Raw genomic sequence first — 26,697 nt, forward strand, 5'->3', positions numbered from 1 at the left:
CTAGAAGTGAAATTACTCTTTTAAAGGGTACATACATTATTTGGTACACATCGATCAAAAGGTTTTTTAAATTTATTGCATAAATTTGAACTGTCTCATCAGTCCCAGATATTCTCATTATAATTGGCAAAAAAAAATGCCATTTGATTTTTAATTTTAATTTGCATTATTTTGTTTACCAATGAGGCTGAATAGTACAAAATGTTTATTAAATACCTGTGGTTTTTCTCCTGCAGATTTTCCATTTTGTCCTTTGCCCATTAATTGAGTGCAGATTTTTCAATGCCTAATTAACATTTTCATTTTTAAAATATTTCCTTTCTAGGATTAAAGAAGTTTTAATTATTTAAAAAAGTCCTATAGTAGAAAGAGAAGAAAGCCATCTGAATAAGGCAATCAAGATAAACACATCTAGACACCAACAAAAAATTACAAGCCATATTAAGAAACAGGAATACATAGTCCAGTCTAATGAACACTGAAAAACAGGAGGAGATGCAGAACCCTGAATAATGAATAAAGAATGTCTAAGCAAATATCAGGAATCAACTTTATGAAGAAAAGGAAGAGATAAAAGACATTAACAAAACACTGGCGGAACATACTCAAGAAATCATAACCATACATAAAAATGATAATGGATCTGATGATGATGAATGGTACAATGCAAGAAAACAAAAATACATTTAAAGAACGTTAACAGCAGATTTGAATTGGTAGAAGAAAGTATTAGTGGCATCAATGATAGTACATCTGAAATTGGACAAATAGTAGAACAGATATATAAAAAGATAAAAAATATTCATCAGGGACTCAGGGCACCAAACAAGTGCTGGAGGAAATAATGCCTGAAAATTTCCAAACTCCTTTGGGGGTTTGTAGATGTAAATGTCCAGAGTGTAAATCCTAACAGGCCTACTCCAAGACATATACTTATCAAGTTTTCAAAGCCTCAAGACAAAGAGAGACTACTGAAAGCAGCAAGAGAAAAGAGAGCCATTACATACAAGGGAAGCTCAGTATGATTAAGGGCTGATTTTTCATCTGAAACCATGGAGGAGAGAAGGATTGGTATGGCATAGTTAAGGGGAAAAAAGAAAAAAAGGGCTAGCCAAGAATTCTGTATCCAGCAAAGTTGGCATTAAACACTGAAGGAAGAGATAAAAATATTCACAGATAAACAGAAATTAAGAGAGTTTGTCAGCAAGAAACCTGCCTTTCAAGAAATACTAAAGGGAGTTAGGCAGATTGTAAGGAAGAAACAGTAGAGAGAGGGTTGGAGGAGATTATAAAAAGGAAGATTATTGGTAAGGATAAGTAAAAACATAAAAATAGAAATAAAAACAAAATATGATGCATATAAACCTAAAGAAAAAATGGCTAATGTAAGTACTGCCTTGACAGTAATAATATTGAATGTTAATGGATTAAATTCTCCAATCAAAAGAAACATTGGCAGAATGGATAAGAAAATTTGACCCATATATATGCAGTCTCCTAGAAACTCACCTTAGATCCATGGATGCAAGGAGATTGCAAGTGGATGGTTGGAAATTGATTTTACATGCAAACAATAAACACAAGAGTGTGGTAGTAGCTATACTGATATTGGACAAAATAGACTTTAAATGAAAAAAAAAAAAAAGACACTATATATAAATAAAAGGGGTTGCAACAGTTTGAGATTATTTTTATAAATCCCCAAAAGAGAATGATTATGTTTGTGAACTGATCTATTATTCTGGGTGTGATACACTTTAATTGTATTGAATTCAGTTGAGGGGCCCTTGATTAAATTACCTGTTAAGATTCAGGCTTTGATTCAACTACATCTGTAAGGTGTGACTCAAGTTGAGTCACCACTCCCTTGGTGGGTTGATATAAATGGACATTCACTCAAGAAGATGAACCAGAAAGAGAAAGGTCTGCCATTTTTTATCCTGGATCCCCTGGGAGAGATGAGCCATTCACCTGAGAGTTTGCTGCTCACCTTGGGAAGAGAACAGTATAGCTGAAAAGGCCCTGAAATAAATGAACCTTGTGCCAGGAGAGAGAGGAAGTCCTAAGAGACAAGTCCTATGCATCTGCAGAAGAGAGAGAGGCAGCCCAGATGGGGAGTCTGAACCCTTGCTGAGATCAGCCACCATTTTGCTTCAACATGTGGCAACACTGATGAGATAGCAACCCTGAATTGAACTCTTTAGGGCCTTGTAACTGAAAGCTTTTATCCCAAATACTTACTCTTTATAAAAGTCAACACATTTCTTGTACTTTGAATTGGCACACTTTTGGCAGACTAACAGAGGGGTAATCTATAAAGAAAAAAGAACAACCATAAATATTTATGTATCTAACCAGGGTTCTCTAAAATACATGAGGCAAACATTGGAAATATTAAGTGGAGAAATAGAAGCCTTTAAAATTATATTGGAGGACTTTAATGCACCATTATCAGCATTAGACATAACATCTCACCAGAGGGTCAATAAAGAAAAGGAAACATTGAATAATATGTTAGAGTATCTAGACTTAATAGACATGTATAGAACATTACACCCAAATACAGCAGGATATACATTCTTTTGGGGAGCACATGGATTATTCTCCAGGATAAACCACCTGAGAGTTAACAGAAAAACTCAATGAATTCAGAAAGATTAAAATTATATGAAGTAATTTTTATGACGACAATGGAATGAAGGTGGAAATCAGTAAGGGGCAAAGAACCAGAATAGGCACAAACATATGGAATTTACACAACACACTCTCAGACAATCAGTGGGTCAAGGAGAAAGTGTAAAAGAAAGCAGTAACTACCTTGAAACAAATGAAAATGAGAACACAACATATCAAAACCAATGGAATCCAGCCAAAGCAGTACTGAAAGGAATATTTATTGCCATAAATGCCTATATTAAAAAAAGAAGGGCTAAAATCAAAGAACCAACTGCACACCTGGAGGAGCTAGAAAAAGAACAATAAACTAGTCCCAAAACAAGGAGAAAGAAGGCAATGACAAAGATTAGAGCAGAGTTAAATGAAATAAAGAATTAAAAAAAAAAACTAGAAAAAAATGAACAAAACCAAAAGCTGGTTCCATGAGAAGATTAATAAAATTGACAAACCCTTACACTAACAAAGTAGACAAGAAAGAAGATGCAAATACTTAAAATAAAAACTGAGGGAGGAGATATCATGACTGATCCTATGGAAATAAAGAATACTATAAGAGGATATTGTGAAAACATGCATGCCAACAAGATAGATAAGTTAGATGAAAAGGACAAATTTCTAGAAACAGACAAGCAGACTACATTGACAAAAGAAGAAATTGATGAACTCAATAGCCCAATCACAAGTAAGGAATTAATCATCATAATCCTCCCAACTAAGAAGAGACCAGGACCAGATGGCTTCATAGGTGGATTCTACCAATTAGTCTGGAAAGAACTGTGACAGTTTGGTATTGTTTATGAATTCCAGAAATAGATACTGGATTGTGCTTGTGGACTAATCTGTTCCTCTGGGCATATTAGATTGTGTTGAGTTTAAAGGTTTCACTTTTACTTGATGGATTATGATTGGGGTTTTTGTTCCACCATGTCAGTAGGATGTTTAGTTCCCACAACAATGGAAAAGAATTGAGGGTTCTGACATGGATCTTCACATATACATTTAACTGATACAAGGCCATTAAACCCTCTCAACTGGGACAGAATGGCCTGTTCAAAAATGGACCTCAGGAAACTAGATATTCATATCCAAAAGAATAAGAGAGGATCACCATCTCATATCTTATACAAAAATTAACTCAAAATTGCTCAAAGATCTAAATAAAAGAGCCAAGACCATAAAGTTCCTAGAGGATAATATAAGAAAGTATCTATGAGCTCTTGTCAAAGGAAATGGTTTCATTTCCTTTACACCCAAAGTGTAATCAATGAAAGAAAAATTAGATAAATGGGACCTCTTTAAAGTTAAAAAAAAAAACTTTTATGCTTCAAAGGAGTGGTCAAGAAAGTGAAAAGTCAGCCTAATCAATGGAAGAAAATATGTGGTAGCCATTTATCTGATAAGGGCCCAATATCTAGCATATAAAAGGAAATCCTACATCTCAAAAATAAAAAGACAAACAACCCACTAAAAATGGACAAGGGATTTGAATAAACACTTTTCCAAGGAGGAAATACAAATGGCTAACAACACATGAAAAAATGCTCAACATCACTAGCTTTAAGGGAAATGCAAATCAAAACTATATTGAGATATCATCTTATACCAATTAGACTGGCAGCTATTAAAAAACAGAAGACCACAGGTATTGGAGAGGATGTGGAGGAAAGAGAACCCCTCATCAACTGCTTGTGGGAATGTAAAAAGGTGCAGCCACTGAGGAGGACGGTTTTGATCTAGCAATCCCACTGCTGGGTATATACCCAGAAGAATGGAAAGCAAGGACACGAACAAATATATGCACACCAATGTTCATAGTGGCATTATTCACTATTGCTGAAAGTTGGAAGCAACCCAACTGTCCATCAACAGATGAATGGATAAGAAAACTGAAATATACACACAATGTAATATTACTCATCTGTCAGAAAGAATGAAGTATTTTTAAAATAGTTTTTTATTTTTTTAAAGAAACTTAGATTACATAAAATGTTACATAAAAAAAAGTAAGGGATTCCTCTATGCCCCACTCCCCAAACCTCCCACTTTTCCTCACATTAACAACTTCTTTCACTAGTGTGGTACATTCATTGCAATTGATGAACACATTTTGGAGGATTGCTACAAAGCATGGATTATAATTTACATTGCAGTTTACACTCTTTCCCACTCAAATATGTAGGTTATGGCAAGGTATATAATGGTCTGTATCTGTTGTTGTAATGTCATTCAGGACAACTCCATGTCCTATAGATGTCCCCATATTACACCACTTTATCCCTCTCCCTGACTTTAAGCACCTCCAGTGGCCACTGTCTCCACATCAATATTATAATTTCTTCCATTGCTAGAAGCACAATAATTCTATACTAGAATAATAGAGAGTCCACTGTAGTCCATATTATATTCCCCAATTCTGAGGATTCTCTGATGGTGATGTTCATGCCACTTCCAACTGAAAGTGAGCTTTGATCCCATATGGTTGGTGGATGGGGTGCTCTTATCTGCAGTTGTAGACTCTCTTGGTTCCTTGGTGTGGTGGTTTTCCCTCCTCACCTCCTTGTTTGTTGTACTGGGTCCAATGAACAGGAGAGTAGGTGTCACAACTCTGCTGAGGTTCAGGGCCCAGCTGGCACATGGACAGTCCAAAGATTCAGGTCTCTTGGACATATACCTACCAACTCCAGCACCAAATATAAGTGCAAATAGAAGGAACAGAAGATGCATGTGTAGAGAAGTCACAATTGAGTCCAACTCTATCACACTTGGGAGCACAACTCTAACGTAGGGCCCACTGGTAAGGCACCAAACTCCAGAGCTATCTGCTATGACCATATGAACTGGGTGTCTCCAGAGCCCTCAGGAATCCCACTATTTGGTGTTGTATCTACTTTAGCAGTTCATGAGATCCTGCTGAGATGTGCATAAATGTTACCTCAGATGACCTCCTGACTCACTTTGAGGTATCTCAGCCATATAAACTCATTTGTCTTTATCTTTCTCATCTTTTTTTCAAGGTCTTTTCCAGTTGCACCAGTAATTGGTGCTTGGTGGTAATCTGCTGGTGCCAGGGAGGCTCATCCCTGGGAGTCATGTCCCACCCTAGGGGGAAGGTGATGCATTTATTTGCTGAGTTTGGCTTAGAGAGAAGCTGCATTTGAGCAACATAGAGGCTCTCAGGAGGTAACTCTTAGGCATCCTACAACACTAGCCTAGCTTGAAAATTCAAGAGCAAAGGCTCATAAGCATATTCATCAATATTAAGGGCACATCAATGGACCATACTTATTCACTAGTCATTACCCCTGTACTTGGGGGATTATTACTTTTACATTATAGAATGTGGCAGAGCTCCCCAGGATGGAAATTCAATATTCTTTTGGTTATTGTGTGAATCTCTATTCACTGTGAGCTTTCAACATATTTATATACATTTTATGTACACCCACATGAATTTCCTCCAATATATCCTCTGTCACTGACACCCCACTTCAGTGATCCTCCCCTGCCACAGCTGTAACCCTTCTGTGACCCAAAACTTCTTCAAAAATTAAGCTAAGAATATTGCCAAATACAATTAATAGGAAAATGAAATAAAAATGATAGGTTTAAACTTAAGAAATAAAATATATAATTTAGAAAAATTAAAAATAAAATAAAATTAACATATTAAAAAATAATGAAAAATAATTTTTTTTTTTTTTTTTTTTTTACATTTTGCCTGTCATCACTGTAATATATGCTGTCCTGTATGGAAAGTGACATTTTCTTCCATTTCTTTCCCAGTGTCTTATTTCATTTCATCTTCAAAGAAGTTTTAGGTCACCTTAAAATCATATGCAGGAATTAGGGGATTCCCATATACCCAACATCCTCCCCCTTTCCCCCTCCCCATATTAATAACTTTTTATATGTGGATAGTACATTTGTTATAACTGATGTACAAGTATTGAAACATAGCTACCAACCATTTTCAATGGTTTACACTATGGTTTATATTTTAGACCATACACTTTCATAAAATTTTGAAGAAATTTAACATGGCCTGTATCCATCATTGTAATACCATGCAGAACACTTCCATTGTGCCCTAAATACACCCTCTTCCATCTATTCCATTTCACCCTTACACTCTTGGAGCCCATGGCAACAACTGGGCTTCAGTCCTTGAAGGACAAGATTCATAGTAACTTGCAACAACACTGAGGGATTGACACTCTGGTCTGTCCCCTCATATTAAGAACAGCCCATGCTCTTGAGAGACACCCACCCCTCTAGCTGAGGACATGTCAACCTCCTGAGGATGGGAGTCCAACTCCTTCCTGCTCATTATATGGGTCTCCACCCACTGATACAACATACTATGACAAAGTGATCACTTGAACATCATTAAGAAGACTGCCTCAGGTGCACCCTGTCCCGAATACCTGCTTCCAACACTTTAAACTAGTAACCCTTCCTTGTCAGTGATTGCCAAAAAAGTTTTTCCAACATTGTAGTTTTAACCACATACCTGCCAATCCCCAGTATTCATGCACTACCTCCCCCAAACTTTCCCACAGTTCCATGGACCATCCAAACCACCCTCTCCAATCTACCACGTCAAACTTGCACTGCCCAACCAAATAGTGTCACCACATCCCTGTCATATCCTTCACTTCACAACTACTCATTTCCACCTTATCATAGATTTTGCCTGTATGGGCATTGGCTCACAATCATTTTCTCCCTATCATTTCCCATAAGCCTATCTTCCAGACTCTAGCTGTCTGCAATGTAATATTTGTCCTTCAATGCCTGGCTTCCTTCACCCAACATAAGGTCCACAAGATTCATCCATGTTATCCTGTGTATTAGCACTACATTCCTTTTCTTACAGTTGAGCGATATTCCATTGTATGTATATACAACATTTTGTTTATCCATTTATCTTTTGATGGACATTAGGGTAGATTCCAACTTTTGACAATAGTGAAAAATAATGCCACTATGAACATTGGTGTGCATATATCTGCTCATTCCCTTGCTTTCATTCTTCTGGGTATATACCCAGCAGTGGAATTGCTAGAACATATGGCAGATATATAGTTAGTTTTTTGAGAAACTGCAAAACTGTATGGGCGTAAAGGATATCTCATTGTAATTTTGATTTGCATTTCCCTAATAGCTAGTGATACTGAGAAATTTTCATGTGCTTATTAGACATTTGTATTTCTTCTTTGGAGAAGTATCTATTCAAATCACTTGCCCATTTTTAAAATGGTTGTTTTTCTTTTTTGCTTTTGAGATATAAGATTTATTTTTATAAGTTAGATACGAGGCTTCTATGAGATATATGGTTACCAAATGTTTTCTCCCATTGGGTAGGCTCTCTTTTCACTTTCTTGACAAATTCCTTCAAGGTGAAAAAGTTTTTATTTTGAGGAAGTCCCATTTATCTATTTTTTCTTTGACTCTTGTGCTTTGGGTGTGAATTTCATGAAACTGTTTCCTATTTAAAGGTCCTGTAGATGCCTCCCTAAGTTATCTTCCATAGTCTTTATGGTCTTAGCTCTTATATTTAGATCTTTGAACCATCTAGATTTGATTTTTGTGTAAGGTGTGAGATGGCATTCCTCTCATTCTTTGGATATGGATATCAAGTTCTCCAAGCAACATTTTTTAAAGAGACCATTCTCTTCCAGTTGAGTGGGCTGTGTGGCCTTTTTGAATATCAGATGACTGAATATGCAAGGATCTATATCAGAACTCTCAATTCAGTTTCATTGGTCATTATGTCTATTCTTGTGTCAATATCATGCAGTTTTGACCACTATAGCTTTGTAGTATGTTTTAAAGACAGGTAGTGTGAATCCTCCAATTTCATTTTTCTTTTTCAATATGTCATTGGGTATTTGGGGCCTCTTGCTCCTCCAAATAAATTTCAGTTAGTTTTCCAAATCTTTCAAAAATGCTGTGTTGATTTTTATTGGGATTGCATTTAATCTGTAGATCAGTTTTGATAGGATAGACATCTTAATGATGTTTAGTCTTCCCATCCATGAACTGGGAATACTCTTCCATTTATTTAAGTTTTCTTTGATTTCCTTTCACAGTGTTGTGTAGTTTTCTATGCATAACTCATTTACTCCTTTAGTTAAATTTATTTCTAGGTATTTGATTCTTTTAGTTGCTATTGTAAATGGGATTTTTTTTCTTGAAGTCCTCCTCAGATTGCTCATTATTGGTGTCAGAAATGCTATTGATTTTTGTGCATTGATTCTATAACCTGCAACTTTACTGAACTCATCTATAAGCTCTAGAAGCTTTGTTGTAGAATTCTCGGGTCTTTCTATTTATAGGATCATGTCATCAGCAAATAGTGAAATTTTTACTTCTTCCTTTCCAATTTGGATGATTTTATATCTTTTTCTTGCCTAAGTGCTCAAGCAAGTACTTCTAACACAGTGTTAAATACGACTGGTGATAGTGGACATTCTTTTCTTCTTACCAATCTTAGAGGGCAAGCTTTGAGGATTTCACCATTGTATACAATGTTAGCTGTGAGTTTTTCATATATACCCTTTATCATGTTGAGGAAGTGTCCTTCTATTCCTACCCTTTGCAGTGTTTTTTTTTTTTTATCAAGAAAGAGTGCTGTATTTTGTGAATGCCTTTTCTGCATATATTGAGAAGATCATGTGATTTTTCTTTCAATCTGTTTATGTGGTGTATTACATTGACTGGTTTTCTTATGCTGACCCATCCTTGCATACCAGGGATGAAACCCACTTGGTCATGGCATACAGTTCATTTCATGTGTTGATGAATACAATTAGCAAGTAATTTTTTGAGGATTTTAGCATGTAGTTTCATTAGATAGATGGGTCTGCAATTTTCATTTCTTGTGGCATCTTTGTTTGCTTTGGTATTAGGGTAATGTTGGCATCATAGAATGAGTTAGGCCATGTTCCTTCTACTTCTATTTTTTGGAAGAGTTTAAACAAGATTAGTATTAGTTTTTTCTGGAATGTTTGGTAGAATCCACCTGTGAAGTCATCTGGTCCTGGGCTCTTCTTAGTTGGAGGTTTTTAGTGACTAATTCAATCTCATTACTTGTGATTGTTCTGTTGATTTCATCAGTTTCTACTTTTATCAATGTAGGCTGCTAGTGTGTTTCTAGGAATTTGTCCACATCCTCTAAATTATCCTTCTTGTTGGCATATAATTTTTTGAAGTTTTCTCTTATGATACTCTTCATTTCTGTGGGGTCAGTGTTGATATTTCCTTCTTTGTTTCTTATTTTTTGTACTTACATCTTCTCTTTTTTTACTTTGTTAATCTAGGTATGAGTGTGTCAATTTTACTGATCTCAGTGAACCAGCTTTTGGTTTTGTTTATTTATTCTAGTGTTTCATTTTTATTTTCTATCTATTTTCATCTGCTCTAATCTTTGTTATTTCCTTCTTTCTACTTCCTTTGGGGTTAGTTTGTTGTTATTTTTCTAATTCTTCTAGGTGCAGTTAGGTCTTCAATTTTAGATTCTTCTTCTCTTTTGATATATTAATTATTGACTATGAATTTCCCTCTCAATACAGCTTTTACTGCCTCCCATAAGTTTTGATATGTTGTGTTGTCATTTTTATTCATTTCAAAGTAGTTACTGGTTTCTTTGTAGTTTCCTTCTTGACCCACTGATTGTCTAAGAGTGGGTTGCTTAACTTCCATATATTTGTGCCTAATCTGGTTCAAACTTTCTGAATTCATTCCGAGATGTTCTATGGCCTAGCATGTGGTCTATCTTGGAGAATGATCCATGTGCACTTGAGAAGATAATATATCCTGCTGCATTTGGGTGCAGTGTTCTGTATATGTCTACTAGGTCCAGATCCTCTAAGGTATTATTCAAAGTCTGTTTCTTTATTGATTCTCTGTTGACCTGTTCTGCCTAATGGTGATAATTTTGTATTAAAGTCCCCAATATAATTGTAGAGGAATCTATTACTCCACTTAGTTTTTCCAGTGCTTGCCTCAGGTATTTTGAGGCACCCTGGTTAGATTCATAAATGTTTATGATTGTTCTTTCTTCCCGAAAGATTATTCCTTTTATGAATTAATAGTGTCCCTCTTTGTCTTTTAAAATAATTTTGCGCATAAAGTCTATTTCCAGCCTCCTTGAAATCCTGGGTCCAAGGTGGATTTCTTGTAGATAGCATTTAGATGGTTCATATTTCATTATCCATTTTGCCAACCTATGTCTCTTGACTGGTGAGTTTAATCCATTAATATTTAGGGTTATTACCATCAAGCAATTAATTACATTAGCCATATTTCCTTTGGGTGTATGTATGCCATATAATGTTTTTATTTCCCTTTTTGCTTTTCTTCTCTTTTTTCTTAGACTCTCTTCCAACTCTCTTTTTTCCCCCTTTCAACCTGCAGTACTCCCTTTAGTATTTCTGAAGGGCAGGTTTCTTATTGGCATACTCTCTTTAGAAATTTGTTTATCTGTGGCTATTTTGAATTCTCCATCATTTTTGAATGCCAACTTTGCTGGATAGAGAACTCTTGGCTGGAATTTTTTCTTTTAGCAACTTAACTGTGTCATACCACTGCCTTCTTACCTCCATGGTTTCAAATTAAGATCAGCACTTAATCTTATTGAGATTCACTTGTATGTGATGGTTCTCTTTTCTCTTGCTGCTTTTAGTATTCTCTCTTTGTCTTGAGTATTGGACAATTTGACAAGTGTATGTCTTGGAGTAGGCCTGTTGGGATTTATACTGTTTGGGTGTGCTGTGCTGTACTTCCTGGACAGGTAAGCCCATCTCCCTCAACAGTTTTGGGAATTTTTCAGCTTTTATTTCCTCCAACACTCCTTGTATCCCCTTTTCCTTCTCTTCTCCCTCTTGGATTTTTAAACCTTTTTATCTGTTCCACTATCTGTTTGATTTCAAATGTACTGTCTTCCACATCACTAATTCTTTCCTCTGTCTATTCAAATCTACTCCTATATGCTTCCAGTGTATTTTTTATTTCTTGGACTATGTCTTTTATCACCACTATATCTGTTATCTTTTTACATACATTTGCAATTTCTTCCTTATGTTCTCCCAGTGTCTTCTTAATTTCCTTAATCTTTTTCTTCACTTCATTAAGGTGGTTCATGATATTTGTTTGGATATCTCAGATTAGTTGTTCAATGTTCTGCATCTCCTCCTGGTTTTTAGTTTGTTCATTGGACTGAGTCATGTCTTCCTGTTTCTTAGTATGGTTTACAATTTTTTGTTGGTGTTTAGGCATCTCTTTATTTTGATGGGTTTATTCAGTTGATCAGTTTCTCTCTACTCTAGAGTATATTTAGCTGCTGTTTTTGTGTGTATGGTAAGTTTTCTCTTTGACACTTTGTTCTCTTTTTCTGTTTCCTTGCTTTGTCTATGTTCCCTTGAAAGAAAAAGATTAGCCACAGAAAGATGAAGAGGTAAGAAGAGAAAAAGAATAATAGTATAATAATATTAAAAGGTAGAATAGTAACCATACAAGACATAGGAAAATGAGTAATTAACTCATATAAAAAGGGCAGAGGAATAATAATAAAAAAAGTGGGGTACAAACAGTGAAATGAAAAGCTGAAGAGAGAAAAATGAATGAATTAAAAGGTCAAAATTATAAGAAGAGAGGGAAAGAGAAAAGACAGTAAGAAAAAAGTTAAAATGACAGAAAATAGAGGAGATAGAAATAAAAATAAGAAAAATTGAAGACTAAAAAAGAGGTGAAATGTAAGAACAAAAACAGAAAGCAGAAGATAGGAAGATGATAGCATAGAAAGACAAAACTGGTGTAAAAAAAGGGGGAAACAAAGGAAGGGTGATACCCAGCAAATAAGAAACAAGGCAGCAGGACCTATTAAAAAAAACTGGGGTGGGGGAGCAGAAAGAGGGGGGAAAAGAACAAATACAAACAAGCAAGCAATGAAACAAAAACTTAGGAAAACAGCCTTCCCTCTTAGGCCCCTGAGGAGCTTCTCAGGCTGCCAGTGTTCATCAATCAATTGCCCTGAAGCCTGCCATCTGCCCATTTTGAAACAGGTTTTAGCAAGAAAACTAGGTTAAATTTTAAAAAAGGAATCTTTTTTTTTTTAGGGAAAATAAGAGACCTAAGTGAAGATAATACAAAAATAATGTCTATGTGTCCTAAAGTATCACCTGGGTGTTTGATAATCTGGTGTCTCCCTGCTCTAAGGAGAGCCAGGAATCAAATCAGGGACCTCGTATATTCAAAGTGAAGTCTCCTTCATTGAGCCAAACTTTCTCATTGGGTCAGTTAGCTAGAGATCTACCCAGTCACCTTCCCTAGGATAGGTTTGACTCTCTGCAGTTGGGAAGATTCCGGCTGATTAGGAACCTGTCTGTCCTTGCCCTCCTTCTATTCTTACTGCTTTCTCTCCCAGGGCAGCAGGATATAATAGCCTGTGTGATCAGATCCCCCCTCACCTCTCTTGATCAGGTTGAGTTCCTTTCTGAAATTCAAATAGAATCCTGGTGTCTGAACTCACCACAGAGAAATGACTCTCAACCCTCTTTCAGACCACCACCCCCTCCTCTCAGGGGACCCCAAATAGGCCCTTGGAATGTTATTAAGCACTTCCTACTGCCTGCCTTCCTAAGGGGAGTTGAAATTTTGATAGTTTACAGCATCAGACTAGTCAATTACCTGATTCCATACACTCTCAGGCCAAGCTCCCATGTCCACTAGGTAAATCAGACTGCTTAAGCAGGTTTGCCTCTCCCCTCTTCCTGGTGCTGACTCTTGCCAGCTGGTACATTCCCTAAAGTTCAAAGGTGGTGTAGGAAACCAAACCCACAAAATAGAAACCCCTCTCTACCCTTCACCTGAACTTTCTTACTCCTGGAGAATGCTCCCTCCTGCTTGGTGGCTGGTGAAGTCAGGTGATTTGCATTGGCTTTTTGCTTTGAAGTGGGGGCTTAGCTGCCTGTCATTTCCAGCCACAGGGGTCAGAAACTCATGGTTTTCCCTTCTTGTGGAATTGAAACCTAGCCTAGTATTAGATATTGCCCAAGTATTACCTCCTGAAAGCCTCTTTGCTGCTGTAATGTGACGTTTCTTTAAGCCAAACTCTGCATATGAACTCACTGCTTTTCTCCCTGGTGAGGGACATGACTCCCAGGGATGAGTTAACCTGGCATTGATGAAATATTACTAAGTACCAACTAGCAGAGCATTTGTAGAAAACCTTGACCAAAAGGGGAAAATGGTAAATACAAATGAAATTTTATGGCTAAGAGATTTCAAAGTGAGTTGGGAAGTCATTCCAGAGGTTATGCTTATGCAAATCTCAACAGGATCTCTGACTGCCACAGGAAACAATGCATCAAACAGAGCTCCCGAGGGCTCTAGAGATGTAAACTTAATTTTTTTCTAGCTATATTTATTTAGAACAGTAAAACTTTACATTGAATTATTTTCTACTTAAATGTGTGCAATATATTCATAAAAAAATGAGTTAGCTACAGAGATCATGTATATATTGTGTTGAATTTCATCCTACTTGCACTTCAAACTGTAGCATAGATCCATCAAAATAGGGAAACCTAATGCATAGTTAGGGGAAATAGCTATTTTCCTTAAAATGGAAAAGAGAGTTTGTATTTGCCCTTATTTTTGAAAAAAATATGCCTTCAAGTATATCATATTGATTCATGATGGGAAAATTAATATATACTGGAAACATGGTTTATTTAGCTTCATAATTATATTCGAATAGTAGAACTGAGAAGGATATAAAACTTTCTTTAAGATATTGTTAAGAAGTGGGCACCTTTAATGTTTTAGGTAAAAATACTGAGCTATGTTACAAAAAGGCCATAAAAACAAACAAACAAAAAATATAAGCAAAGTGATGAGAAAACCAACACAGAAGAGCCTATGCGACTTGGTGGTACAGTGCCGGGTTCCCACATGCAAGACAAGATCAGAAAAGACAAAGGACCCTGAACTTTTGCCTTGGGCTGATCTTCTTGATAAGAGGGCTAAAATACCAGCCAAAACAAACCAAATTACAAAGAATGTGAAAAATATTTATTCCCCACTTTGTTTATTTTAGCTCCTGATACACATGACTAGCTGTACTATCACTAGCTGGATACTAATCTAAGGAACAGAAAATTCAGCAACTAAAGCCCTGAATTAATATTTTAAAATGGTAAAATGAGCAACAAAAAAATTACAATATAAAGAAGCAGAGATGATGGTCTATCCAAAGGAACAAAATAAATATTTAATATTCAGAAACCATCAGTGAAGAAAGCCAGACTATGATATGGTGGACAATGATTTTTAAATAATGATCTTCAGTATGCTCAAGGAAATAAGGGAAAATACTGTGAAATATCTAAGGGATATGAGGAAAATGATGCATGAACAATATGAGAATCTTGATAAAGAGAGAGAAATTTAAAATAAGAAACAGAAATATTAGAGTTGAAGACCACAATAACTGAAATGAAAAATTTCCTAAAGAGTTTCAACAACAGAAAAGAGTTGGCAGAAGAAGGAATCAGGTGGGACGATGGTGATGAACTGACAGGCATTGCTGAATGGTCTCACAAAAACAACAGAGAAAGAACCAAAACTGTGCAGGGGACCTCCTTTAAGGGTCAGCAGACCAGGGCAGTGCTCACAACTCCCAGGAGGGTGAGGGACAAAGAGACAAGTCGATCCAAAACACCTGTCTCACCATAGTCAACTGAGAGGGGAACAGACATCTTCTTCCCCATCAGCTGTTTCGAGGGAAAAGGAAGGGGAGGTCAGTGTGCTTTTCTTCAGTGAATTTGGCCAACAGGGTCTGCTTTGACTCTCCAATCTGGAGATTAAACACAGGAACACATGAAAGCCCAGACTGAAACACCTCCGTGGAAAGGCCCATTGACTAGTGCTATCTGCTGGCCTGTCTGGAAACTGCATGGATAAAACCTGCTCGAGCTCTCTGTATCCAAATCCTGGGAGAAAATTTGCACCCCATAGTGAGACCCTGGCCTGATTTTGAAAACTTAAGCTGGGCAATTTTGAAAATTGAGAATAAGTTGAACCAAATGCCAAAGAAAAACTATGGAAAAAGAATAGGCAAGAGAGAGAAATTAACCATCAGAGTAAATACAATAACATAATCAGGTGTCTAGATATCAGCAAAAATTTATTAATACAAGCTATACTAGGAAATGGGAAGAGATGGCCCAGACAGAAGAACAAACCAAATATCCTAAAAGGTACAGGATTTAACACAATTGAATAGTGATAACCACACAGCTTTCCTAAATCACTTCAAGGGATTTAAAGACAAAATGACTAAAGGAATAAAGCATATTAAGAAGACATTGGGTGAGCATAAAGAACAATTCAAAAGCCTGCAAAGAAAAGTAACAGACCTTATAGGAATGAAAGACATGATGGGTCAGATTTAAAAATACATTAGAGACATAAAAGAGCTGATTTGAATTGCAAGAAAATAGAATTAGTGATTTTGAGGACAGAACATCTGAACTGGAAAAGACAAGAGAACAGGAAGAAATGAGAATAGAAAAATGGAACAGAATATCAGGGAATTGAATTACAATGCAAGATGCACAAACATTCACATTATTGGTGTCTCAGTGGAAAAGAGAATGGAAAAGGGGCAGAAAGAATATTTGAGGAAATAACAACTGAGAACTTCCCAACCTTTGTGAAGGACATAAATTTCAATATTCAAGAAGGACAATGCACCCCAAACAAAATAAATCTGTATAGACCTACCCTGAGACACCTAAAAATATCAGAGATAAAGAGAGAATTCTGAAAGCAGCAAGAGAAAAGCAAAGCATCACATACAAGGGAAACTTGATAAGATTAAGTGCTGACCTCTCATCAGAAACCATGGAGAAGAGAAGAAAGTGGTATGATGTATTTAAGGTACTGAAAGAGAAAAAGATGCCAGCCAAGAATTCTGTATCCAGCAAATCTGTCCTTCAAAAATGAGGGTGAGTTCACAGTCTTCACAGACAAAGAAAATATGTTACAAAAGAACAGCTTTGCAAGAGATACTTATGAGAATGTTGCAACCTGAAAGGAAAAAACAAAGTTGAAAGATTTGGAGAAGAGTTTATATACTGGATGAAGGAAAATGTATAGCATGAATTATTTGAATCTGTCTTTTAAAAAAATTATCATTTAAAGTTTTGGATATAGGGACATTTATTTTGGAGAAACAGAGCAAAACTCCTGTTTGTAAGATAAGTCTTTCAGATGAAGCACATAAATCTAAATGGTAGCATTATTGTATAATATTTGGACTATGCCTTGATAAGTAACGGTTTATATGTAAGTTTAGATTTCTGAGAATATTTTTGATGTATAAATTTAATTTAACCCAAATATAAGGATGGTACATTTTAAAGACACAATTTTAAAAGCAAATTCTTGAGTAGAAAATAACTTGGTCAGTGTTATTAAAAAATTGACTCACTGGCTTTTGTTTTATGATAAAGTGATTGCTTTCACTCTTAGAAATATACTTTTCCTTGCTTCTGTAGAGTAAGTTTGTCACAAAGCTTAAATGCTTGTAATATTCATTTTGTTTCAAAGTTGTGGTTTTGTTGTATGTGGAATCTTTGAAACTTCAGCCAAAATACATGCAACTGTGAATATTCTGAAGTTTCTCTTAATTCTGATTTGTGCTTAAGTTTATGGCCTTAAAGAACTTATAACAGTGGCAGTTGCCTCCTTCAGTATTTGTTAGATGTGTGAAGTACTGATAAATGCCACAATAATGGTTTTATTTTTTAGATTATCACTGTAGGTAGGTTAGTCCTTACCACAAGTGAGTCATTTTTATAAATGTGCTTTTTTTAAATGAGTGAATTTTAAAGATACAGCATAATAATGTGTACTGTTAAAATTTTAAAAATAGGAGATGATGTGGGAGAGAGAGGGGGTACATGGGACTACCTCATAATTTTGATGTAACTTTTATGTAATCTAATACCTCTTTAAAAATTAAGCTTATTATATTAAAATATATATATATCCAAAAAACTCAAATATAAGACAATTGAAATTATTCAGACTGAGGAACAGAAAGAGAAAAGAGAAAAGGGTGAGCAGAGCTTCATACTCCTGAGGGACAACAACAAACATACCAATATATGCCTTATGGGAGTTCCAGTAGAAGAGAGACGGAAAACGGCAGAAGGAATAGTCAACCAAATAATGACAGATAACTCCCTCAATTTAATGACAACATAAATATATACATTCAAGGAACCCAATGAACCCCTAATTAGCTAAGCTTGAAAAGAACTATGGCCACATACATTTTATTCAAATTGTTGAATACCAAGAAAAATGAGAGAGCTCTGAAAGTTGCAACAACAACAAAAAACAACATGTTATGTGCAAGAGAGATCCAATAAGATTAAGAGGACCATGAATTATGAGGAACCATGGGGAAAGAAGATAGTATGATGAACTATTAAAATGCCAAAGTAAAATAATTGTGAAAAAAATAATGTCTGACAAGTCTATTACTAAAAAAAGAAGTCAAGTTTAAGTCATTCCCAAATAAACAAAAGCTGAGAGAGGCATCACCACTAGACTGTCCTATGAGCAATGCTAAATGGAATTTTTTTTAACTGAAAAGAAAACACACTAAGCAGCACATCAATCTGGGATATAAACTAATGATCCTTGGTAGAGGTAACTGCATGTGTAATGTAATACATGTCAATATGATTGTACTGCATTTTTTTATTATGTCACTCCACTTTTTACTTCTAATAGTTTCTATACTGCAAATGCATAAAAAGTAACCATAAATCTATGGTTTGGGCCATACAATGAATAAAGACATAATTTATAATGATTAAAACAAAAAGGTAAGGGGTGAAGGAACAATGTATTTTGTATGCTATTGAAGTTGATATCAAGTCAAACATTATTATCCAGATTTAGAGAGTTAGATTTAAGCCCCATGGTATCACAAAGAAAATGTCTGAAAATGAAAATGAGATCAGACTCAAAATGGTGCACAACAGTTAATCAAATATATATGAAAGTAGGCATTAATGGAAAAACTGAGGACCAAAAATATATACATTTTATGTAGACAAAATAGCAAATGACAGAAGAGAGCAGTGCACTATCAGTAGTTACTTTAAATGCAAATGTTTAAACTCTCCAGTCAAAAGATAGAGATGGGCAACACAGATTAAAGAAACAAAAATGGACCAACAATATACTGTTTACAAAAGTCTCAGCTTAAATTAAAGGCACACTTAGTATGAATGTTGAAACGTGGAAAAAATATACCATGCATATTGTATCCAAAAGAAACCTCAGGTAGCTAAACTAATGTAAGATAAAATAAACTTTAAGAGGAAAACTATTAAGAGGGATAAAGAAGGTCATTACGTACTGATAAAGTAGTTAATTAACCAAAAAGACATAACAATATAAATATACATATACATCTAATACAAGAACCAAAATATATGAAGCAAATACTGAGAGATTGAAAAGGAGAAATGAATGGTTCTATAGCAATAGTAAGAGACTTCAATAAACCCCTTTAGATGAGGAATAGAACATCTGATCAGAAAGATCAACAAGGAAATAGAAGACTTGAATGATACTATAATTCAAGTAGACCTACCAGACATACATAGAACACTTCACCCAACAGCAGCAGTACACTTTCTTCTCAAGTGCATGTGGGTCTTTCTCCAGGAGAGACCAGATGTTAATTCCCAAAAAAAGTCTAAATATATTTTAAAATATTGAAATCATACAATGCAACTTTTCTGACTACAGTAGAATGAAATAGCATTCAATAACAGAGGAAAATTCAGGTGTGGAAATTAAACAACATATTCTTAAGCAATGGATGTGTCAAAGAAGAACTCACAAGGGAAATTAGGAAATACCATGAAGTGAATGAAAATGAAAACAGAACATATCAAAAATTTTGAGGTGCAGCAAATGCAGGACAGAGAGGAAAACATAGCTCTAAATGCTTACATTAAAAAAGAAGAAAGATCTCAAATCATAAATCTAGCTTTACAATAGAGGATATGGAAAAAGAGAGCAAATTAAACTATGAGAAGATAGAAGGAAATAATAAAGATTAAAGTGGAGATAAATGAAACAGAATAAAAAACAATAGAATCAATGTCATCAAAAGTTAGTTCTTAGAAAAGATCAATGAAATTGACAAAACTTTATCTAGACTAATGAAGTAAAAAAGAGGGAAGATATAAATAATGAAAATCAGAAATAAAAGAAAGGAAATAACCACCAATCCTGCCGAAATAAAAAGGACTATAAAAGGATACTATTCCTAGAAAACAAAAACTACCTACACTGATTCAACATGAAACAGAAGCTCTTAAAAGTCCAATAAAAAGGAAAGGGATTGAATCATTAACACAAGATCCTGAAGATATTTTCCTATGTTTTCTTCTAAGCATTTTCTAATTGTGGTTCATATATTTAGGTCATTGATCCATTTTGAGTTAATTTCTATGTATGGTGTGAAGTAGAGATATACTTCAATATGAGAGTCATTCTTAAGATGATGGTTTCTTCTCCTTGGGGCCATATGGGGATCCACCCTTTCCACAGTCTTACCCAATGACCATTTTCTTGGTTCCACTCTCATCAAGGATTTAGGTGTTGACCAAGCTCCAGACATCTTACTCCAAGAGTGTTGGGGTGATTGCCACACCTCCCCCAATCTTTGGGTTAGAGTCTTAACCCCCCCCCCCCAGTACAGTGATGTGAAGACAACATTCCCCCTAACTTTTGGCATACAGTCTCAACCTTCTCAGAGTGATGAGTTGACCCACCTGGTCTTCCCTAACCCTTGGGGGACAGGTCCAACCCACTCAGATCTGTGGGGTGCTGACCTTAACTGCCCTAATCCTTGGGGAATGTGCCACCCCCTCTCTGCACCCTAGGGCAGGAAAACTCTCCCAGAACATTGGACAAGAACATTCACCCTCTTCAACTGTTGGTTAAAGTCACCCTTTCTGTCCACATGGGTGGGGTTCCTCTCTTGGCCCAAGGTGAAGTCGTAATTCCAGTTCTCATTTTCCATGGTTTTCCTCTTAAAGCTGTTTTTCCTTCAATCTCTCCTTTCCATGTCCTTTTTATTACAGGTTGACGGTGGTTTTGTTCATACTGCTCTCTCAAGAATTCTGTTGGTTTAGCATGCAGGAAGCCATCAAACAACAAGACTTTCCACAAGTCTTTCTTAGATAATTGCATCTTCCATCTTGATTTACCAGTTCCAAGTTTAGTTAAGTCCTCAAGTGGGGCACTTTCATCTGGGAGCTTGATTTCCAAAGGCTTGGAATTTCTGGAATCAGTTTCTGTTTCTTCTTTGCCAAACAGTTCAGTTCTTAGCTTCTCTCTCTCATCTAGCATTTTGCTATAAGCTGCAGGCAGAAGCCAAGCCTCATTCTCTGGGTTTACATTGGAAAGTTCTTCAGTTAAATGCCAGAGGCTTGCTATTTTCAAAATTTACCTTCCATACAACACCAGGAGTTAATCTTTCTAAGTTCTCTGCAACGTTCAAACACGGATCACCTTTCCTCCAGTTTCCAGTAGTAGTTTCATCATTTACTTCTAAATCATCACAAAAAGTCTCTTTAGCATCCATAGTCTCTTCAAAGTGATCTAGGTCTTTTCCATTAAGCATTTCACAATTCCTCCAAAAAATACCCCTCACCCATTTATAAAACCTTTCCATCATTTTGGTAATTGCAAAATCACTTTCTTACTCCATAGTACCAAGTTCTGTATAGCCAGCCAAAGGGGTGCTGGTGCAAAATACCAGAAATTGGTTGGTTTTGATAAAAAGTATTTATTTGGGGTAGGAGCTTACAGATACCAGGCCATAAAGCATAAGTTACTTCCCTCACCAAAGTCTATTTGTAACAAGATGGTTGTCAACATCTGTGAGGGTTCAGGCTTCCTGGGTTCCTATGTTCCTGGGGTTTGTTTTTCTCTGGGTTCAAGGTTCCTTTCTTCCCGGGGCTGGCTTCTCTTTCCTCTGTGAACTTACTTCCTGGGGCTCCAGCTTAAGTCTTCAGCATCAAACTCCATGATCAAAACTCCAACATCAAAAACCCTCGACTCTGTTTTTTGCCATGCCTTTTATCTTGGTGGGTGGGGACTCAACACCCTAATCATAACTCATTCATGCCCAGGTACAGATCAGATTACAATCATAATCTAATATTTCTTTTTGGAATTCATCAATAATATTAAACTGCTACAATTATAATAATACTCTTGCTTCAATTATATCAAAAGTATCACAGGAATGTTAGACGGAGATAATCAGGAAAACTGCATGTATGTCGGGGCTATATTGGAACTCTGTACTTTCTGCATGGTTTTCTGTTAAATTATAACTTCTCTAATTAAAAAATATTTTAAAAACTTCTGAAGCTTTCTAAAATACCTTGTTTTTTTCATTAAAAATTTTTATTGAAGTATATAATTCATACATGATCAATAACACTAAAAGTTGTGAACTTATAAAACAAACTTGGATATCATCGTACATGGCCACCATACATCACCTTAACATCAACATCTTGTATTGTAGTGAAACATTTGTTACAGACTATGCAGGAACATTGTCAAAATACTACTACTAACTATAGCCCATATCTTATGATTGGTTTATTTTCCCCCAACCCACCTGATTATTAACACTCTGTATTAGTACTATATGTTTGTTTTAGCTTATGAGACAGTGTTCTCATATTTGTTCTGTTAACCACAGTCCATCTCCCACCACTGAATTACCTGGGTTATACAGTCCTATACTTTGTACAATCCATTCAAAGTGTACACTGAGTGGTCCTCATTATCATCACAGAGTTGTGCTGTCATCACCTCAGCCAATTGTTTGGAATATTTTCTTTATTCCAAAAGAAAAGAACCCATATCCTTATATGCCCTTATTGTTGTTCCTTAGAATTAATGTAATACTGTCTTTCCCATTGCTGGAAAATTATTACAATATTATTATTAACTATTGTCCTGTAAGTTATATTAGTTGTAATTTTCCCATGTATCACCATATTCTTAACACTTTAAAATACATTGTTTTTAAACAAGTTTATAACTTTATATTATTACATATAACACAAAAGTGATTCTATTAATTAGCCCCACTCAATCTATGATCCACATGCTTTGGAATGTAAAGATTTTATTGTATAGTTCTAAATATTTGCTGAATTATAGCACAATTTTTTTCTTTAATAAATGAATTATGTGGTGTTGGAAGCAATTTTCCATGGTGTTTCTCTGTGTTTTGGGATGTCTTAATAGCAAATCTCCTTGGAAGCAAGAGATGTCTGCCTTCGGATTTATGTCCTTTTAGCAAAATAGAGAGATCACAGTCCTTTGTGGCGAAGACTGAATGGGGTTTCTGGAAGTCCTCTCATATGATTGGGTATTTTCTGAACTCAGTGGTCTTCAGCTGTGACACAGACCTATGTTTGCAACACCAAACTTGGCCACCCTCATGGCTCCCATGGAAAATTAAAGTGAATGTGAAGGTCACACTGAATATTGTTTCATAAGTAATAAACAGTTTACATTCACTTGGGCTTACTGTCTTCTTGTCAATTGAATATATGGAAATGTAGCATATCTGCCTAGTTTCTGATACCCTGCTTTTATTTGGGAATTTCTGGACCACTATATTAACATGCATTTTAATTTTGCACACATAAAGGATTCTTGTTTTTGATTTTTTAAAAACTGCTTTCTAGTTTAATGTGGTATAGTCAGAAAATATATATTAATATTTGAAATTTTTTGACATTTGTTTATGATCTAGAAATTTTGAAATTTTCTCATAAATGCTTGAGTGGTTAAAAGTAATTTGCCTCTTCTACTTATGTGTGCTCTTGCAAACTGAACTTAGTTGAATTTTTTTAATACTCTGAAATTTTTAAAATCTTTTAGCACAATAGTTTAGACAATTGAACAAAATTAGAGATTTATTTGAAACTATTACTGTCACTTTATTTTGTGCTTTCTCTATCCTACTTTTATATGTATGTTGTTTTCATTTCTTAGACTGCTAAACAAACATCATGAAATGGCTTGGCCCGAGCAATGGGAATTTATTACCTTACTGTTTGAGGCCAAGAAAATGTCTGAATCAAGGTATCATCAAAGCAATGCTTTCTTCCTGAAGACCACCTACTGGATCCTCTGTCAAATGGCAAGGAACCTGCAAGTATCTGCTGGTCTCTTTCTTCCTTTCAGGTTTCGTTGATCTCATCTTCTGGATTCTGTGGCTTTCTCTCTCTCTCAATCTCTGTATTCATTGCTCTTATAAAAACCTCCAGAAAGAACATTAAGACCCATCATAAGTGAAGTAGGTAATACCTTAACTAAAGTAGCCTCCTCTAAGCTTCATAGTTACAATGGGTGTACAACGTAAGAATGGGTTAACTTTAAGAATATGCTTTTCTGATTTACCTAGAATTTTAAACCACCACACTCCACCCTATAGACCCGAAAAAGACATGTTCTTTCTATATGCAAAATATATTCTTTCAATCATAATATCCCAAAAAGCACTAAGTCATTTCAGAATCAATACTTAGCAAAAAGCCTCATCAAAATTGGTTATGGCTGTCATCTGTCCTGGGACATAATTCCCCTCTATCTGTAACTGGTGAAACCTAGAGAACAAGTTATCTGTTTCCAATATACAGAGGAGGGACAGGCATAGCACAAACATTAAATTCTAATAGGAAGAAATTAGAAAGAGAACATGCTCAAGGTTCCCAAATCATTCTAAAACGCTGCAGGGCATTTGCTCTTAGATTTCAAGCTCTAAGAGTAATCCATGGAACAATGTTTTGCACCCTTGACCTGGTGGACTGGCACCTTCAACACTTCCAAGTGCATGCTGTCCCCAAAAACTGGGGTCTGGGCTCAACCCTGTCCAAGCATTGAATTTATGGCTATGCTCTACACAGTATCTGGTTAGTAGGCTCCATCTTCTGAGAAAACTGGGGTGGTGACCAGACTCTGAAATCCCTGAGGAATATGCTCCACCCTTCCTGAAGATTGGGGTAGCAGCCCTCTTTCTGAAAAGTGGGGTGGAAGGGCCTGTCCTCTCCAAGTGCTGGGACAGACTTATCATTTCTGTACACATGTGTGGGCCTGATACCTTTGTCTGAGAAGGTGGTTTTGGTCGAGACCTTAGCTTCCATGGTCCTGCCATGCAAGGGAGTTGTCCTTCAATCTGTCCTTACTCTGCCCCTTTCAGTCCAGGCTGGCAGTGGTTCCATTCATACAGATTTTGCAAAAAAAAAAATGTTGCTTCTGAAATGTCCCTCACAGCGGTCCAAACCATCAGACAGGAGGACTTTCCACAGATCTTTCTTGAATAACTGCCCTTCCCATCCTGACTTGTGCTGAAATAGCTGACTGGATTCATGCTTAGTTGAAACCTCACATGGAGCACTATTCTCTTAGGACTCACTTTCTAGAAGCTCAGAATTTTCCAAAACATCAAGTTTCGGTGTCTGTGTGCCCAGGAATTCAGGTCTCAGCTTTTCCCTTCCCTCTCTGTTTTACTGTAAATTTCCAGGAAAAACCAGGCTGTACTTTCTACACACAGCTTAGAAACCTCAGCTAAATATCCCAAGTTCATCACTTTCAAATTCTGCCTTCAGAAATCAATTTTGCCAGCTTCTCTGCCACTTTAAAACAAGGATCACCTTCCTTCCACTTTCCAATAACACATTCATCATTTACTCTAATGTCTCATCAGAAGTTCACTTAGTGCCCATATTTCAACCAACAGTTCTTTTAAGTCAATCTAGGCCTTTTCTACTAAGCACCTCCCAAGTCTCCCAGCCTCTACACATTACCCAATTGCAAAGTGGTTTCCACATGTTTGGTATTTGCAATAGCAGTACCCCACTCTCCTACTTCCAACATTTGTTTTAGTTTCCTAGGTACTTTAAACAAACCCTGAAATTGTGTGGCTTAAAAAAATGGTAATTTTATTACCTCACAGTAATGAAGCAGAAAAATGTACAAATCCAGACATCAGCAAGTCGATGCTTTCTTTCCAAAGACAGGCTGTCAGCAATCCTGGCTCCTTTATCACATGACAAAACACTTGGCAGCTCCAGCTGCTCTTTCCCTTCACTTTCAGGTTTCACAACTTAGCTTCTTACTTCCATGGTATTTTCTATCTTTTGTTGTATTCATTCAACTTATAAAGGATTCCAGGAAGAGGATGAGGTGGGTCACATGTTAACTGAAATACCCTCATGAAAGTTCTTACTTACAATGGGTCCATACTTACAGGAATGGATTGACTTTAAAAATGTGCTTTTCAAGGGTGAATACGGTTCCAAACCATCACTATATAAACATATATATAGGGAAGCGGACTTTGGCCCAGTGGTTAGGGCGTCCGTCTACCACATGGGAGGCCCGCGGTTCAAACCCCGGGCCTCCTTGACCCGTGTGGAGCTGGCCATGCGCAGGGCTGATGCGCGCAAGGAGTGCCGTGCTACGCAAGGGTGCCCCCCGCGTGGGGGAGCCCCACGCGCAAGGAGTGCGCCCGTGAGGAAAGCCGCCCAGCGTGAAAAGAAAGAGCAGCCTGCCCAGGAATGGCGCTGCCCACACTTCCCGTACCGCTGACGAAAACGGACAAAGAAACAAGACGCAGCAAATAGACACCAAGAACAGACAACCAGGGGAGGGGGGGGAAATTAAATAAATAAATAAATCTTTAAAAAAACAAACAAACAAAAAAAAACATATATATATAGTCTTTTTTGCTTTCCTTTGTATTGCATTGTTGGCCTTTTTACCTTCTTTTCTTCTAAAAGTTTGGAAATTACAGGTGTTATTCCATTTTTAGTGTTTACCGAGAGATTTTCACATGCATATTTAAGTTTAAAACTCTAAATTTAATCAATTTGTCTTCTC

This window comes from Dasypus novemcinctus, chromosome 1 (assembly GCF_030445035.2).
Source record: "Dasypus novemcinctus isolate mDasNov1 chromosome 1, mDasNov1.1.hap2, whole genome shotgun sequence".
Classification (NCBI taxonomy): Eukaryota; Metazoa; Chordata; class Mammalia; order Cingulata; family Dasypodidae; genus Dasypus; species Dasypus novemcinctus.